Source organism: Periplaneta americana, chromosome 5, assembly GCF_040183065.1.
Source record: "Periplaneta americana isolate PAMFEO1 chromosome 5, P.americana_PAMFEO1_priV1, whole genome shotgun sequence".
Lineage (NCBI taxonomy): Eukaryota > Metazoa > Arthropoda > Insecta > Blattodea > Blattidae > Periplaneta > Periplaneta americana.
Window position 1 is genome coordinate 82536299 of NC_091121.1, and position 19689 is coordinate 82555987.

The 19689-nt window shown below is 35.3% G+C and overlaps 1 long non-coding RNA gene across 2 annotated transcripts in view; it reads left to right on the forward strand.

The window, feature by feature from the left end:
• LOC138699906 (uncharacterized) overlaps positions 1–19689 on the forward strand; it is a 210872-nt gene that overhangs the window by 162442 nt on the left and 28741 nt on the right. The gene's annotated exons all lie outside the window — the stretch shown is intronic.

The following is a 19689-nucleotide window of genomic DNA, read 5'->3' on the forward strand; positions in this document are numbered from 1 at the left end:
AAAGTAACAGCACTGAATAGACCTAAATGGTCCAATTACGTCCATTCGCCTAAAAATAACAGTAATGAATGCAATACCTACGTCGCGAGTCTTAACCATTGCTTAAAAAAAAAGGAAAAAACCGAAGGGCTCATTTTCCAAGTGTAAATTATCACCTTCATGTTAAACACTTAAGTTAACCACCGGCGTGGCTCATGCGGTAGCTTATTTTCCTGCTGATCCGAGGTTGTGCTTCTTAAATAACCAAGTAAAAAGACATAAGTTGAAAATACTTACGAAACCAACAGCGAATCCCAAATCATGTAGTAAGTTAGTAATAAACGAAATGTAGGAAAATCTAATACATGAATTCATACGAGGTATAGATCAGTTCATTGGGAGGAGATTGCATCTAATAATGTTTTGTTTTCACTTCAGTATGTTTGGGGATTGATTGTAACAAGTGCAACTTTCATCGTTCTCCTTGCATTCCCGTTGTTCTCCTTCTCTTCCAGTTATATTCCTTCTTTTCTCCTTGTATTCATCTTGTTGTCCTTGTATTCCACTTATTTTCCTTTTATTTCCCTTGTTCTCTTTGCCTTCCAGATATTATCTTCGTATTCCCCTTATTTTCCTTCTGTTTACCTTCTCTTTGTTTCTCCGATGCTCTTCTTGTTTTCCTCGTGTTCTCCTACTATTTCCCTCCTTTTCCTTATATTTACCCTGTTCTCCTTGAATTTCCGCTGTTCTTGCATTCCCCTTCTTCTTCTTGCATTCGCCCTTGTTCTCCTTTTCTTTCAATCGTTCTCTTTGCATTACCCCCACTTTCCTTCTTTGCTTTCTTTGTACTTCCCTTGCTTTCATTTTGTGTTCTCCATTTTCTCCTTCCGTTCCCCCTTTTCTCCTTTCATTCACCCTCTTCTTTTTGTGTTCTTCATTTTCTCCTCGTATTTCCCTCTTCTCTTTGTATTCCCCTTGTTCTCCTTGTATTCGTTTTGTATTCTCCATTTTCTCCTTCCGTTCCCCCTTTTCTCCTTTCATTCACCCTCTTCTTTTTGTATCCTTCATTTTCTCCTTGTATTACCCCCTCTTCTCTTCGTATTCCCTTTGTTCTCCTTGTCTTCATTTTGTATTCTCCACTTTCTCCTTCTGTTTCCCCTTTTTTCTCTCATTCACTCTTTTCTTTTTGTATTCTTCATTTTCTGCTTGTATTTCCCCCCTCTTCTCTTTTTTCCCCTTGTTCTCCTTGTCTTCATTTTGTATTCCCCATTTCCTCCTCTTGCCCCCCTTTTCTCCTTTCATTCCCCCTAGTCTTCTTGTATTCTTCATTTTCTCCTTGTATTTCCCCTCTTCTCTTTTTATTCCTCTTGTTCTCTTTGTATTACCCTTGTCCTTCTTGTATTCCGTTTGTATTCCTTGAATTCTCCTTGTTCTCCCTGTAATTCCCTTGTTCTCATTGTTCTACTTGCTCTTAACAGCCTCTTCTACGCAAAGATGAGCAGTATAGTGAAGCTAAGCATCTGTCGATATTTTTGTTATGGCTATCCTAGGTAATAATATATTCAGAATTTTGCGTTTTTAAGCAGTTTAAATGCTACATATACAGTAGCAACATTACAGATCATAAATATTAGTATGTGTTACTTCACTTTATAGACTTATAGAAGCAAGGTGTAATTCTATTAGAGCTATCCTGACCAGTGATGAATTCAGGGAGTTGCCGAAGTGTTGGGGAAATGTGCATCCCGGATTCCAAGATTTCTCCCCGTCCCTCCCAAGCAGATTTCAGACTTTTTTTAAAACTAAAAATGTAATTAACACAGTATTATATTTCAATCTGATGTGACTTTCCAGTAACTGAAATAAATTCTGTTTTGCAGATATTCAGATAATAATAATAATAATAATAATAATAATAATAATAATAATAATAATAATAATAATAATAATAATAATAATTTATTTATTTAATCTGGCAGCGCTACAGTAGTTGTTTCATTGAATGTTGTTTCTTTAAGTAATAAGTTTTAGGAAAGGCTAGTTTATGACACAATTCACATAACCGAGTCTTTTTTCCGATCTTGATTTCTTGACATTTAAACCGTTGTGGACTAACGGTTAGCAAGTCTGACCGTGAAACAAGTGGGGCCGGGTTCAAATCTTAGTTGAGACAATTACTTGGTTGGGTCTTTCTCTGGAGTTTTCCCTCAACCAATTAAAGCAGAATTTTTGGGTTTAAGAGAGTATTTGCCAATGAGCTTATGTTGATTCTATCCGTTGTATCTTAAGTGGCGCAAAATACAGTATATGACCCGAATTTTCTTTGCAATAGAGATTAGTGATTATCATCCTTTAGATAATTACAAACTCGCATCATAAAATACTATTTTTCGTGTAAGTCCTTCATATTTGATATTTTTTCAATTGATCCTTTCATTTTGTATCTACGTAAAGATTAATTTTTTGGTCCTACAGAATATATGTTACGGTAACAATGGTTATTAGATGAGAGAAATTCGCTCCGGCGCCTGAAATCGAACCCGGGTCCTTGGTTCTACGTACCAAGTGCTCTAATCACTGAGCTACGCCGAAGTTCAATCCACAGCACCGGATCGAATCCCTCTCCTCTCGTGTTTTTCCCTTTGTGGCCTGACTCCAAGGTGGACATATATGTTTACATATATTAAGTCAACTGACATTATACCATTGTTACCATAACAGATATATTCTGTAGGAACCAAAAAATTAATCTTCACCTAGATTCTTCGCCAGTGGTGCATAATACTGTGGAATCTCGGCCACCAAGTCACTCAATTGTATAGTACAATGGCAACATATCTACGTCTCGAACTTGAAGTGAGACCACATAGGGAAAAACACTAGAGAAGAGGGATTCGATCCGGTGCTATGGATTGAACTTCGGCGTAGCTCAGTAGTTAGAGCACTTGGCACGTAGAAACAAGGACCCGGAGCGAATTTTTCTCCTCTAATAACCATTCTTTCATTTTGATTAATGTATGAGTGCCTCCTTATGGTCTCCAAATTATATAGTTTCTTTGTGTGTTAATTTCCAGCAGAATTGGCACTTACGTTTGTAAAAAAAAAAAAATCAAGCACAAATTTTCAAACAGAAGTGCTTGGTATGTAGATTCTTAGTCAAACTCGCCAAACAGGACACTTATATACCATGATATTTGCTTCTATGAAAGATAAATAGCTAAATACTTACTTACAAATGGCTTTTAAGGAACCCGTAGGTTCATTGCTTCCCTTACATAAGAACGCCATCGGTCCCTATCCGGTGCAAGATTAATCCACTCTCTATCATCACATCCCACGTCTCTCAAATCTATTTTAATATTATCCTCCCATCTACGTCTCGGCCTCCCCAAAGGTCTTTTTCCTTCCGGTCTCCCAACTAACACAATATATGCATTTCTGGATTCGCCCATACATGCTACATGCCCTGCCCCTCTCAAACGTCTGGATTTAATGTTCCTATATATGTCAGGTGAAGAATACAATGCGTGCAGTTCTGCGTTATGTAATGTTCTCCATTCTCCTGTAACTTCATCTCTTTTAGCCCCAAATATTTCTTAAGAACCTTATTCTCAAACATCCTTAATCTCTGTTCTTCTCTCAAAGTGAGAGTCCAAGTTTCACAACCATACAGAACAACCGGTAATGTAACTGTTTTATAAATTCTAACTTTCAGATTTTTTGACAGCAGACTAGATGACAAAAGCTTCTCAACCGAATAATAACAAGCATTTCCCATATTTATTCTGCGTTTAATTTCCTCCCGAGTGTCATTTATATTTGTTACTATCGCTCCAAGATATTTGAATTTTTCCACATCTTCGAAGGATAAATGGTAGCTAAGTAGCTTTTTTAATTATTTGCGCAGGAAATGGGAAATTGTCACGTTTACAGTTTTTATTTACACAGATTTTATTTTAATAAGTCTTAGAAAAGTGACTGTTGTTACTTTGGCTTTAGTTAAAAGCAACCTGACGAACGTGATGAAGATTGCAGCATAATCTTCTAGCGTCTTATATTTACACGAACGTGATACTAAAAATTGTAATCGCATCCCGCAAATTGTAGGCATAGAATGAGGAAGAGTCTTGTACTCCTGTACATTACAGACTTGAAGAGTTACGGCTTATTAACTGACCGCTGGAGGTTGTGGTTGAGTGGGAGGTGTGAAGGTCGCTCACTAAGTTGAAGGCAGCATCTGACTCAGCATCTGGTGTTTATTGACTGGATTTCCCTAACACTTTGCAGGTTAATGTTTCTGGGGATTTACTGGGCGAATAGAAGTAAACAAAGGAATGATTTGGGCAGCATAATGAACCACATTTTACCTCGGTTGTAATACAATGGCAATGTCAATTTAGTTCTACAGGCTGTCCATGCATTGTGATAACTAGAGCCCGGATGTTTAGGCATTTATTTTGGTTCAAATAGCCAGGCATATAGGCACTAAAATAGTAAAAATAGGTAGTGAAATAGGCATTTATTATTCACGGAAACAGATGAAAAATAGACAAATACTTAATAAACCAACCCATTCGGTACTCACTTTCCTTGGTTACAAGTCACAACAAGATGCTTTTTTAAGTTGTCAACAGTCATAGTAAGCCGCCTGTCAGAGAGAACGTTTTTCATGGTGGAAAAAGATCTTTCTACTTCTACTAAAGTGATTGGAGCAAACTTAAAACAACTTATTTCAGAAGGACTGACTCTACTTTCTTTCAGAGATCGGGAAAAACCGATTGTGTATGGTCTCAAAAAAGAGGAATGTGAGAAGAGATTAGAGACTTCAAAGTACGCGTGACTTGTGCTTGCAAGCAACTACAGTAACGGGACCTGGAGACTTGCTTTTAATACTTCCCTCATCATCTTTCTTTCGCTGGTAAACCCCGAAGTGACCTGAGCACTGAGGGTTATACTGTTCAAGCATCTTTGTTAAGTGACATAAAAGATGGAATCGGTAGGGGAGAAAAGTTTACGACTTCTTGGAAATATATGTATTGCTGTACAATAAGATTCTCAGAAAATATGTGTGTGAGGTGAATATATATTTTTAATTTGTACAACTGTTCTTGTTTGTTTTTTTTTTCTATAATTTATGCGCGGTTTATTTTAAATGCATTAAGAATATAGAAAATGTAAAATAATGACGTAAAAAGGCTTAAAAAGGCATTTAACTTTAAAATAGACAACGAGAGCTAAAATAAGAAAAAAGGCAAAATAAGCATTGGGCCTATCGTCCCCAAATGTATGGAAACATGTTTATCTCTAATAGGTCTTTCATACATACACTTAATTAAAAAAGGTATTTTGCCTGACATCCGGGCTCTAGTGATAACGATACCATGACTAAGAAGCTATGATCGAGAATTAAAGATGTAGGCTATTATATCGAAAACTTGGAGAACACTTTTTCTTCAACAACTTTGTCCAGAGAATAAAACTTGCGTCAATTTCCGGTCGACTTTGCTGACAATCCTTCTTATGACTGTACTACTGCTGCGCCGGGTCCAGTTTAAAGTTGTAGTTGATAATTTAATTCTTCATTTAACATTAACTTCAAACACTATTCATAGATAACTAAATAGGGACGAAAAATAAAAAGAGGGAAAACGAAATTCTAGCTCAAACCTGCCACATAGACACTTTCTTTACCAGAAGTTTTGCAGGATCGGCTATCATCTAATCTCATTTTCTTTTGATGAGGGTTATTCAGCTGATTGAAAAAATATGTGAGCCGATTTCACTTGCATCGGTTACAAGAATTCATTATCACTCGGTCCTAAAATATGAAACACAAGGGAACTTGTTGATAAAGAAAAGTTAAGATACACAGTGAATCATATTAGTATTAAGAAACAGTAAGATTCATTATTACTTCTTAGTACTTCCAAACTTATTAATTAGCTACATTAATTTTAATAATAAAGAATATATAATGAGTTTCATTAATATAAGTTATATTATTTTCGAACTTGTTATAGCCAAGGCCAGTGTTTTTGGCGCGTGTCCTTGAGCGAAAAGCCAGTCAGTGAGCACTTGTTGCCAGTGCAGCTGAGAACGGTACCACCCAACACGTCACGTCAGCATCTGCCCACTGCGTCAAAGGCAAGACACTCGCACTTCGCGTTTCTGGGATGTGTCCTTGAGTACATCGTCCAGTTAGTGCCATCTGTTGCCACTTCGGCTGAGAGTGGTACCACCTCCTAAACATATGTGATGTCAGCACCTGCCAGTCACAGTTGTCAGCTTCCTCGCCCATATTTTGTGACAAAGATAAGATACTCGCCTTCAACGTTCCCATTACTTATTTCACACGCCAGAATCGGTGGCACTGTCTGTAATCGATTGTATTATATTAAAAATAAACAAAAAATGAATATTAATAATTTATATTACTTCGAACTTGTTAATTATATTTCATTAAATAATAAACATACAATGACATCCATTAATACTTTATATTAATTCAAATATATTACTTGATTATATCACTTTAAAGAATAAGAAACAATGAAACTTGTTAGTACAAGAAGAACGTAAAGTATCGTCCTGTTTATTGCTGAATGTCCCTGTGAATGGTACACCGGACTTAGAATTTCGTAAGATGTTATAAAATGTTTGAAAAAAAAATGTGTCATGTAATGCAGATGAAAAATGTTCCTATGAATATCGGTCCGATTTTCAATATTTCAGAGGTAAACGCTGTTTCTCCTCTCCAACCGTACGCAACTCCAAGTCTATGTTTTTGGATCACACAAATATTTGTTTCAGTACTGTTATATGGAAAGCTTAGGCTGTATAGGTTTTTGTTCTCCTGAACAATTTACTTCAATGGACTTGGAATGTTTGTCAATTCAGGTCTTAAATTTTTTTGGAATACTCAAATTCATAGATTTATAGCACATAAAAGAGCCTTACGCATAAAAGAACATTGACTCTGAATTGGACAACTACAGGATAATTTGTGTTCCAAATTCTGTGGTTCAGTACAAGAACACTGTAACCCTTACAATGCTTGTTCTGAGAAAATCGAAGTTAAAGAAACTTAGCATTGTGCATAATAGTAATGCAGGATGTTGTTACCTATCTTCTATCTATGATATATACAGGCTGAAGTCCACACCTGTGGAGTAACGGATAGCGAGTCTGGCTGCGAAACCAGGTGGCCCGGGTTCGATTCCCGGTTGGGGCAAGTTACCTGGTTGAGGTTTTTTCCATGGTTTTCCCTCAACCCGGTATGAGCTAATGCTGGGTAACTTTCGGTGCTGGACCCCGGACTCATTTCACCGGCATTATCACCTTCATTTCATTCAGACGCTAAATAACTTAAGCTGTTGATAAAGAGTCGTAAAATAACTTAGTAAAATAAAAAAATACAGGCTGAACAAGTAATGTCATTAATTTGAGAGGTTTATTCTTTGAGATATTTCAAACAAAGAAGTTTAATACAATTTTGCTCATATTTGTTTCTTTTACGAGATAAAAATTGTCTTATGTGAAAAAGTCATTGATGTGATTCTCAATATACTCGGTCAGTTTAAGAGAGCAGTGTATTATGATAATGAATGATTTAAAGATTATTAGTTTTTGTCCTTGAAATATGCAGAAATTTGGACCGAACAAATGTAACTTTTCGTTCTGCAAACGAATTTTATAAAGTTACGTTTGTTCGAATCGAATTTCTGCACATTTGAAGAATAGAACTAAAATTCTTTCAATCAATTTTTATTTCAATAAATTGCTCTCATAAATTGACTGAGCATATTGGGAATTAAATCAATGGATTTCACAAAACACGCTATTAAATATCTTGTATAAAACAATTTTTATATCGAAAAGGAAGAAAAAAATTATCAAAATTGTAATTAACTTTTGTTTGAAATATCTCAAAGAATAACCCCCTGAAATTAATGACATTACTTAGGGTTCACCTTGTATATTTAGGTCTGCAAAACCGTCACAATAAAGGTATAATAAATAAACGGTTTAGATCCGTATTAATAATATTATCCAACTTTTTAAAGATTACAGGTTTCTTGCACTGAACCACATAATTAATAACATATTTACAAGAGATGAAATCAAACTTCCAGAAATATTATTCTTAATGAGTTAGATTTTGAGGTAGATGGGATTCGCATAAGATAGGGTGAACACACATATCTCCTCAACTTTACTTAAGACAATACGGAGCTCCTCATATCAATGAAAAGTACTCATGTCTGTGACCATAGATTCCTTGAATTATTGATATTACCCGGAAGAAATCCATTTTTTTGTAAAAGGTGAGTAGACGTATGAAACGCTTATTATAGCTTTCTTATTTTCCGTTTTATGAAGAGAATTTATATACAAAATTTACAGAGAGTGAAAAAGGAATATTTTCATAAAGTTTTAAAAAGTTATATTTTTCAATTAATATAGAATGTGCCAAAGAGCCTATTTTTGTTAATGGCACACGTATTAAGTTTTTAATTTTTGGGTTCTTAAGATCTCAAAACCTTCCAATCTGTATAATTTATGCAAAATCTGTGCAACAATGGTGTTAGTAAAGACCTACCTATGCAATATTATTATGATGTACCGAAGTACATATATTTCCATGTAGAAATTCTGCGTCATCATATGATTAAGAATGGGTGGAGCGGAGAAAAATTCTCTCCGGCACCGGGATTTGAACCCGGGTCTTCAACTATACGTGCTGACGCTCTATCCACTGAGTCACACCGGATTCCTATTCCGATGTCGGATTGAGTCCTCTTAGGTTCCCTCTAGTGGCCAATCCTCATGCACTACGGCACAGATGTGACAATGGCACAATGTCCAACACATTAGTGTGCAGAGATGCACTCATTACGAATGACTGAGTGGCCGGGATACGATGGAATACTGAGATGATTCAATCCGGCTTCGGTGTGATTCAGTGGATAGAGCGTCAGCACAAAGAGCTGAAGACCCGGGTTCAAATCCCGGTGCTGTAGAGAATTTTTCTCCGCTCCACCCATCCTTCATCTACCTATGCAAGTTTTAATAAAATTTAGTTGAGAAGGAATACAGTAATCTATACAATTACATAAAATATCCGGACTGCAAACACTAAACAAATTCATACAAAATCCTTCACGCCAGCTTATTTAATTGTGTGTTAGTCGTCTTGCGAATTGCGTAATTCCGAACACTCCTCAACACTTGGTCTCTTTGTGAGCCATCCGGTTCAGTCCAGACACGTTTCACGCTTCAGGTGCGCACTATAAATTTAAAAATCGCTCTCCTCTCCTCATACCGTTTAAGTGCTCTGACCTTGCGGCAAACACTCAGTTAAATGCTAGCACGGAGTTCCATCTTGCGTCAATCTTTGTTTTTGCGGTTTCCTTAAAAGGACGTGCGATACCAAACCGCTGACAAAGGCTATCATTTACGATAATGACAGTGACGACAGAGTCTCGGTTCAAATACCGTATCGCTTTTCTTACTAACGCGATCCCATAGCGATTTAATATTGCAACCCTTTGAACTGCCACTGGATATGATATCATTATGGAAACAAGCTAGGCTACAAAGAAAAGTTTACCGAATTTGCCACGTTCGGGGGATCATACCTAGCGGAGAGCGTTTCTTATTTAAGTTGACAAAAATGAGAATTAACTGGAAGCCCCCTATGTCACATTATCCTTGCTGGTTTATTTCTATGACACTGGGACTCTACCTATCTTCTTAGCTTCGCTTCGCTTTCCGAGGACCTGATCCGACACGTATTCACGCACTTACGATCTCTCGTGTACTCCGGATTTGTGGTCATAGTAACCATTCACTATCTCTCGTGTAGTCCGGTTTTGTGCGAGGCGGTCCTAGCATCTCGCATGCGTCGGTTCAGAAAAACGAAGGCTTAACACTTACTGCTTACAGCAGTAAATTTTTAGAAATATTCAACTTTTTTTTTCCTCCATTACTGTATCTTGTACAATAATGAAAATTAGTATATGTAAAATACTGTCCTTCTGCTATATGAAAAAAAAATAATATTACGATTAAAAAAGTACATATATATATATATTTTTTTTTTTTTTCAAAATTCAAAATATTGCCAGTTCACTGTGCAGTAATGAAGCGTTTCCCTCATAACTCATAAACTTGTTAACGTTTTCATGTTCTCTCTCTTTTATTTTATTGCTGAAACTCATGTTTACAATATCATGCTCTTTCAACTACATTCCTTAATCAATATTTTTTTTTTATTTTGTGTTGGAAGAAAATACTGATATTTGATCATTTTTTAAATGAATTTATTTTTTATCAGACAATCTATTAAAGGTAGAGAAGTGATCTTCCGTCATATTGTAGATATGACATGCATAAATAAACACAAAAAATTCATTACAGAATGTTGAATAATTTTTTTGTTATGTGGGAAACGCTTCATCACTGCACAGTGAAATGAATTTTGAAAAAAAAATATAAATCTTTTTAAATTGTAAATATATTTTTTATATAGCAGAAGGACAGTGTTTTACACATACTAATTTTCATTACTGTGTAAGATACAGTAATGGAGGGGAAAAAATGTTGAATATTTCCAAAATTTTAGTGCTGTAAGCTGTACCTAACCCCTTCAAAACGTGCGTCTTTTTTCAGGGTGATTCACGAAGTAAGGTCTTAACTTTAAGATATCTTCTTTCAACCCATCTAGACTTAATTACCTAGTTCAAACAATCACGAATCCGATTTCGAACAGTTAAGGAGCTATGGCAATTTATTTGATTATTACACTATTATTACGTCATACTTCTTTTGACCAATAAAACGGTATGAAAGGACGTATTTCAACCAATCATGGCTGCTTATCGCACAATTTTATCGCGTCCCTAGCATTTGTTTAATTTTATCGCGTCCCTAGCATTTGTTTCTTTGTTTGCCAACATTTGAAACTGCGCTGGTCTGGACGTCAAAAAAAAAAATATATATATATATATATATATATATATAATTACAAACCACTCCAGTCGATGCACAGCAGTTTCAAATATGACTCGCATTGGCATTCAAGAACAAGAATTAATAAAAATCACTGATCATACCTATGCATCTTCTGAAATCCGATTTACAAATAAATGAGGAGCACCATTCGGAAATCCTGAATAAGTTGAATACACCATGTAGGCCTAAATCAACGAGTTCCACTTCTATTACGCACACGTCCAATATAACATCAATTGAACCACCAACCACATTCAAATTTGAAAATTGTACATTCAATAATTATTCCTTTTAAAATTATTCATTCGGAAATCCTGAATAAGTTGAATACACCATGTAGGCCTAAATCAAAGAGTTCCACTTCTATTACGCACACGTCCAATATAACATCAATTGAACCACCAACCACATTCAAATTTGAAAATTGTACATTCAATAATTATTCCTTTTAAAATTATTCATGTTTATTTTTTGTCATCGTCGTTAATTAAAACTTTTCTAACACTTGTGTATATTAGTTAGGTTATGTTATAGCTTCTGCTATATGATATTATGGATAGTCACGTATCAGAGATTGTTAAATATTAAGATATATTGAAAATCATCTGTCAAGTGACGTTGATTACTGGGATTCGGGTAATTGAAGTGGAATGTTGCATTTTAATAAAAATGAAACTGAATCAACAAAGCCTTCTTGACTAGTAACATTGCCATCGTGTATAATAGATCGAGAACTTCTCGGCATTGCTCACTACTGCCATCTAGCATGCATCTAGCGTAATATTTGTAATGTTGAGATGGTACAATAATACATTTGAAGACAGTTGTATTTTCGTAAGTCATTGTAAATTATTGTATTGGAGTACTTCGTTACTTCTAATCTTTATATACTTTCTTCTAATCGTGTAATAGTCAATTAAATCCCACTCGAGTTTTGATTTTCTCTAGATAAATCAAAACATCTAGTGAGATTACTGTTGATAAATTGTGCCATGTATAGACCTACAGTTTTTCTTGGGAAAGATAAATGCATTACCTTCCTCTTGCACACCACTGTCGCATTGTTAAAGATCCCAGGGAGCCCCAGCGTGGAGGTGAGGGAGTGGATTTGACTAATTAGGTCCTCTGGACTTCACCGAAATTCACCGAAAATTTTAAAATATCTGTTCTGTCAGGGTTTTTGACCCGATCAGAGACCAGGAAATTCCAATTAGCCTTTGCCTATGAGAAGAAATGCCTACTGAAGGATGTACTGGAAGGAATTGTGAACGGGAAAAAGTTCGGAGCAGAAGAACGTATCAGATGATAGACGATATTAAGATATATGAATCATATGCGGATCAGAAAACTATGAATGAATGAATAGTTGGTGTTCGCGGGCTCCTAGGAGTACACGTAACCAATCGAGAAGATTCGTGACACTATTCAGAAGAAAACAATTTTAATTTTGTTTAATCTGAAATACTTAATAATAGCTGAATAGGTGAAATAAGATGTTCAATCGTTTCGATACACTCGCCTTTCCTCAGTAATGATAATGAAAATGTATTGGATAGTCATAGAGTAGCCTATTCTTACGTAAAACATGTTGGAGAAACCAAAAGAAATAAATGCGTTGGCGTTTATCGGGAAAAATAACGAAGCAATATTTCTGACTACGTGAACAAAAACTTTCTCTTCAGATATAATATTTGTATATGATCAGATGAAAAAAAAAATGCTTTTTTCTATATGGTAGTGTATTCCACACAAGTTTTTGGAAACTTTCATCAATCTCAAGATTAGTCTTCAAGATAATAATGTGTATATTTACATTGAAGATCAGATTGTGGTAGTTACGGTAATGGGCAAACCAGTTCAAGATAGTAGCATCACCAATATACTAACACTGGATACAATTCTGGACTCCACTGACGAATTGTGGCCAACTTCAAAGATTACTTTCATGCACGCAATTAGTAGAATTTATGGTTAAGATCACCTTAGGCTATTATAGGAAGTTAAGTAAATATTTTTGTAACATATAGTTCTCTTCTGTTCTACATGTTTTTGTGAACATATAATTTTGAGATTTTGTTAGGTGATATAGTCATCATAGAAATTGGCTAGATATTGATTCAGATTTGAAGAAATAAAAGTAGGAAAAATTGTAACGTGTGTGGAATGGGTTAAAGATAAAATAAGTCAGTAAAATTAAATGTATCTTTTTTCCTGTGATTTGTTTTCTTTGTCTTTTGTGGCGTATTTTTTACTGATTGTCTGTCTCACATTTTCTTTAACTAGTTTCTCATAGGTATAGTATAGGTAAGCCTTGGTTTTTCTGAACCGACGCATGCGACGTGCGAGATGCGAGGCCCTCCTCGCACAAATCCGGACTACACGAGAGATAGTGAGTGGTTTCTGTAACTGCGAGATGCGAAGTCTGCGCATCACGCAACTATAGAAAACACTCACTATTTCTCGTGTTTTCCGGATTTGTGCGAGGCGGGCCTCGCATCTCGCACGTCGCATGCGTCAGTTCAGAAAAACCAAGGCTTTAACTAGTAGCGTCGTGCAATAGAGGCGCTATGTTCGGTTCAAGTTTGTCGAGTATATTTCGATATTCGTCTATGTTCGCTCTGCAGAAGGCGGTCTGTCATGTTTATCCGGCCTTGTTATGATAATATTTGCTGTTCTCAACTCCCACCCCTCAATAATTTAAGGATTATAGCATGTACTTTTATTGTGGAATAAGACGAATTTTGTAATATCTTGGTTGCCTCTCTCATTTTCCAACATTGCAGGGCACTAGTAACTATCATTCAGATATAAAAATTCAAGAATAGGGGGTCCATGTTTAGTTACCTGTTTTAAAAACAATGAGTCGAAATTCTCCGCTAAATATTCTCTCTCTCACTCTCTCTCTCTCTCTCTCTCTCTCTCTCTCTCTCTCTTGTACGGAGTAGAGACTCGAAGGCTAAAGCCTTGGTTTTTCTGAACCGACGCATGCGACGTGCGAGGTGCGAGGCCCGCCTCGCACAAATTCGGACTACACGAGAGACAGTGAGTGGTTTCTATGGCTCCTAGGTGCGCAGATCTCGCATCTCGCAGTTATAGAAACCACTCACTATTGAGCCATTCCACGTCAAATCGCACAAAATTATACAAATTTTGACCTTCTTATTTCTGATTGCGTTTATATTTTTTTTACCAACTCTATGGGTCTAATAAACCAACAAATGTGTTTTTATTTCCTCGTAAGTCCACATGTTTTTAAAATATTTAATGTTAAAATTCGTTAAAAATGTCGCGCAATGCAAAATTTAAAGCGTCATATTTCTGAGGATATTGATGTTAAATTTTTTTTTGAAAAATGCATTTAAAAGCTTAAAGTACTGTCTTTTGTTAAATATTTACTAACTAATTTTAATATAATTATTACAAATATTTTTTTTTATTATTCAATTTTTAAAAGTTAGATATCAATGTGAAATAGCCCTATTAAAAATCTAAACAAATGCCTACTAGGTGCACTGAAGTATTCTTAATAATTCCAGAAAAAATCACAATGGGATCTCCAATTGTTCAATGGAAATTTAATTACTTACGAAACAATGTGTAGCGGTTGGTGCAGCAGCAGTGGACGGGAAGCGTTGAAGCGCGCTGGGGGGTTTGTCGGCGCAGGATTATCGAGTGAACGTTGCAACATTACACCCAGTACGGATCAAGTCACTCGAGGAAACACTGCTAATTTACTTGTTATGATATCTTCAAATATTTGTATATTATGCTTTTTAAACGTTTGTTTTCATTCACACTACACTTTAAATTTTCATTCGCCTACCTTCTTTCTCGAAAGAAAATTGTTGTACTAAATCTTCAGTTTCTAACAACGGAGTAAAAGAATGTACTTTTAATGTGCCAGTTATTGGTTTTAGATTGTGGTAACTGGCCTGCAAATTTTAAGTGTGGTTTTTGTGCTTATTCAATGGACAAAGTATAAATCACACGTTAGAAAATTTTTTTGTGACCAATCAAACAGATTTTTGGATTGTTATAGGATCTTGTATAGGCTGGCTCTCTTGGCAAGTCTTTTAACAGTTCCTCCAATGCTGTCACATGGACCTTTACCATGCGACGTTGCAAAGAAGTGTCATTCGGGGCTAATTCCGTAATCGTCTTCATGTAAGCAATTATTTTTAAAATTATTTTTGTTTTTGTATTGTGAACTTGATCCTTAGCAAAAGAAGGTCTAGATGATTTTTTTTTCATATCGTTGAATTCTTGGTTTAAGAAATTGATTGCTTCGGATTGAAAAAAGTGAAAGGAATCGGTGTTATTTTTCATGCTTTCTGAGATGATGAATTTCTGTATCTTCTTTGAAATATACTACGAAAGGAGATGTATTGTGGCTTGACATTTGTTCCAATGCACACCTTGTACTGAATCTTGTATTACAAATGAATAATTTTCAGGAAAGTTTGCAATAACCATGTAATTTTCAGGTTGTACATTTTCTTTGCACTCCGTCAAAAATAAAATATGGCCTACTTTTGAAGGGATGACGATGCATCTTCTACATGAAAAAGTTTACTTCCTAGGGAGTCTTTTACTTATTGACACTTTTCACGGGGGTATCGTTTTTGTTGCAGGTAGTTTTCTTTTCTTGATAAGGGATTCTATTGACATCAAACTCTTGTTTTAATTCCTCAATATTACTAATTTCTAGCGCTGTATCCATATAACTGCTAGAAGAAGAACTGGGATAATCACTTTCTCTGTCCGCACTTTCATTTGATTCATGTTTATTAATATCACAAGAACTACCGGCTTCACATATAATTTCACCTGACCTATCCGGAAGTTGATAGATTTTTTACGGAAAGAATCACATATTCGCACATTCAAAGACTCCCTTAAATTGAGCTTTATCAATAAATCGCGACTTAGTGTACTTTTCTTTTTAAAAGCGTGATCAGGAATGTCAAATGGATTTAAACACTTGTTATACACTACGCGTCATTCATGTTGTATAGAAGTCACGACACTCCATGAAATTCATACCATGACTGATTATTTTTCTCTTCTGTATTTTGTCTCCTGCCATCTGTTTACTGTCATAAAGTTTACTGCTTTACCCAGCCTTGCTATCATTATACACTTGGCTATTATACAGTATGAACATTCAGCATTGTGAAGGCCTCCCCCTCTTAGCTGAGCTGACAATAATAAAATAACTTAGATAAGATATTTACTGTTATATGCAACGGGGGATTTCGTAAACCTTCCGCGAGCAGCCTTCTAAACTACGGCCACAAGCAGTTCATTAGCTGGGGATCGCGAGCGCGTGCATGCCTCCGGAAAATAAATTGTTACAAATGTATGTGTGCAGATCCCAGATTTCTAAATGCAGTAGTTTACAGATAATACATCAGGGAACAAGTCTATTTTTTTTTTTTTAACTTGGCTATATAATATAGTAATTTTGCTTTGGAAAATAATTGATTAAAAAATTAGGCCAAATTTTAAATTTATTTGTGATAAGCCTAAAGTAATAAAAAGTGTTGTATTTTGTCTTTCAAATGCGCCAAACCGCAAATCTTAATTATTTGTAGACACGGGGTTCCAAGTGAGTTTATGTAACAGTGCGCGCATAATTCGCGTAATTTCGAATAGTCATAACTACACAATTAATAATTGTCAAAATAAAACAATAGGGGTCTCCTTATTTGATTTCTGGAATTCATGAAAAAAAAATTCGACCATTTTCGAGAAGGTCGTGTTTTATTGCTGTGCGATTTGACGTGGAATGACTCTATTTCTCGTGTAGTCCGGATTTGTACGAGGCGGGCCTCGCACCTCGCACGTCGCATGCGTCGGTTCAGAAAAACCAAGGCTTTACACTGCAGCCTGAGGCTTATTGTGTTTACCAGTCCTATTCTGGGAAACGCTGAGTTAGTTTATTAAATAATTTCTTGGATTAATAAATTTCTTTATTTTTCTATCTTTCTTTCGTATGTGTCTCACTTTATTTCCGCTCTTTGTCTCGTTCCATGCATATTTCTTTCTTCCTTTCTTCTTTCTTTCTAATTGTCTTGCCTCTTTTTCCTTTCGTTTTTATCGCTTATTGTAGGAATCGATATTAATTTTAGAAATTTTATTTTTCTCATTACGATTCGCAATACAAGAAAGAGAAAACAGTAAAGACTTTATGAAATTTTAATTTAATTTCTTGTAATTAAATAATTTTCCTTTAGAACATGTTTTCTGCGTCGTATCAGAGAATTAGGGACGATGAATAGCCTATTATTCCTTTGAATTCTTACGTAACTTCAGTATAAATTTTGCGGTCATTTTACTGTGAGTTGCTTGTCTCGATATATTTTCTACAAAGGAATTTACGCGGAAAATTTTTTGTTCTTTTCACTCCACAACACAATTATTTTCAATTAGCGAACAAAAGGCGTTTCTTTCACAGTAATAAGTTTGCGCGTAAGCTGTCGAGAAAAATTGATAATAATTTCGAGTAAAATCCTTCCATTGTAACCTTGGAGCCATAATTGGGCTCTCTGTTGGAACTTCCACGTGGAACACGAAGTTCACAAAGTTCTGTTCCAGATTTGGTTTTTAAACTGAAAGTTGCATGATTAATGTGAATGTTAACTTGTCCAGCAATTGTGTATATAGAAATCGAAATACGTGTCTTGTACAGCAAGATCAGTGATTCGTTTTTCAGTGTAGAGCTTGAATGTATTGTCACTTTTGTATTTTGAAGGCGCAACGTTGCTCGTACTCCAGTTTATAGTAGTCCAAATAGTCGACCCAGTAGCCTAGGTTGAAATAACTCAAATTTGGCCCTCCAATGAACGTTTATATTCGGTAAAGGCTATCAAAGATTATTATTTATATTAGCACGACTTAATCTACTATGATAACATTCCATATATTTATGTGCCCTTGAACTACGTCACTGTAATGTCTGTGTAATACAGGAGAAAGGGAAGACGCATATTTCGAAAGCATTTTTCAAATCTGAAAATTTGTCTATAATACAAGTAGGAAGTGATTAACGCATGTGTAAGAAAAAATTCAAATTTGCAAACTTGAAGTTGAAAAAATGATTTCCTTTTACTATTGTTGAGTTTCATCAATAGTGTGGTGAAAATGTGTTTAAACATCTTTAAAACTTCTCTAGTTACAACCTAAAACGTGATACTATGTCAATTAACTTGGCCATTTAAATAAGAACAGAATATCTCATTTTCGGTACATTTCTCTCTCATTTCTCAGAAGTTTTCCAGATCCGTTTTCCTCATAACTTCCACGTTTTCTTTCTAGATAAATTCATGAAATTTTGTATGCAAGTGTATTTCATACTAATCCCCATTTCAGTTTGGTTCATAGGCCTTCCCCTCTTACTCACACTCTTTACCATCCGTGAAGGGGAAGATGCTATTGTCCATCTCACTAACGTTCGACCAATTGACTTTGAACATAGTGAAAATTCTTACTATTGAAAATGTTTACCGGTAGTCTATATTTCGAGAGTTTATACTAAGCGTTTATGTTGCATTTTATTGTTGTTTATATCAACTGGCACATTAAAAAGCTACTGAGAGCAGAAGATAAATGTTTTTTCACCGCTAGTTCCTATTCTATAGCATACACAATGGGACAATCTACACTGTCACTCCCCCCTGAATTCACAATACAAACTAACATTCCTTAACTTAATTATTAGTTGAAAATATTGTAAGAACGGCATTAAAATATACTCAAACATTTAATTGTTAAACATTTGTGTCACTGTATTTTATATCCACTTACGTACTTTATTTAATATTTTATGCTCGACCATGCCGAAATGTAGTAATTATACACCTGGTAGCAGCTCTTTAATGAACCTCATTAAAGTACACCTATTCATTAAATTTCAGGTTTTCCACCAATCAGAAAGCACCATTGTAGCAATATGAAAGCGCAAGTATCGATTATTCTCGGATATGCAATCGAAAGACAACTAGCGAAACGTCACGGAGGCTGGAAATCCAATACTGTCGCAGAAGGTTACGTTCTGTTACTATAATAATTAGCGTTAATTGTAAATAATATTCAAATAAATTCAATTTGTCATCTCGTTTTTCAATGTCTAAATTAATTTCCAGGTTATATCAAGATTAATGTTCTTTTTACTCTCTAGATTATATCAAGGTCAATGACATTTGTTTCTCGGAAAAAAATCAATACTTTCGCATCTGCGCACATCTCACAATTTACGAGATATTGCACAAGGTCACTTCCGCTCCCCAGTCAGATAAGAATAATATGAATACTTATGAATAATTTCAAGTTAGAAATATGGTCGAGCATAAAACGTCGTATGAAACTTGCCTATAATGGTAATTAAGAAGCTCGTATGAAAATTATGAAACTCGCTTGCGCTCGTTTCATAAACATACTCGCGTCTGTTCTGTTACGGAACGACTCAGGACAAGTAGAAGGGGAAAGAAATGCCTTCGCTTCCTCTCTTCGCTTACTGTTCTATATGCACATAAATGATTTGTTTTTAATCTATATTTTTATCCTATAGTGTTTGGCATTTCGTTTATGAAATTCATTTCTGTTCCGGTGAATATTTTTAAACCTTCTTCATGGAATTTCATATTTTTTCGTAAAAAGAATATTATTTACTAAGAAAATTGATTAAAGATACAGAAA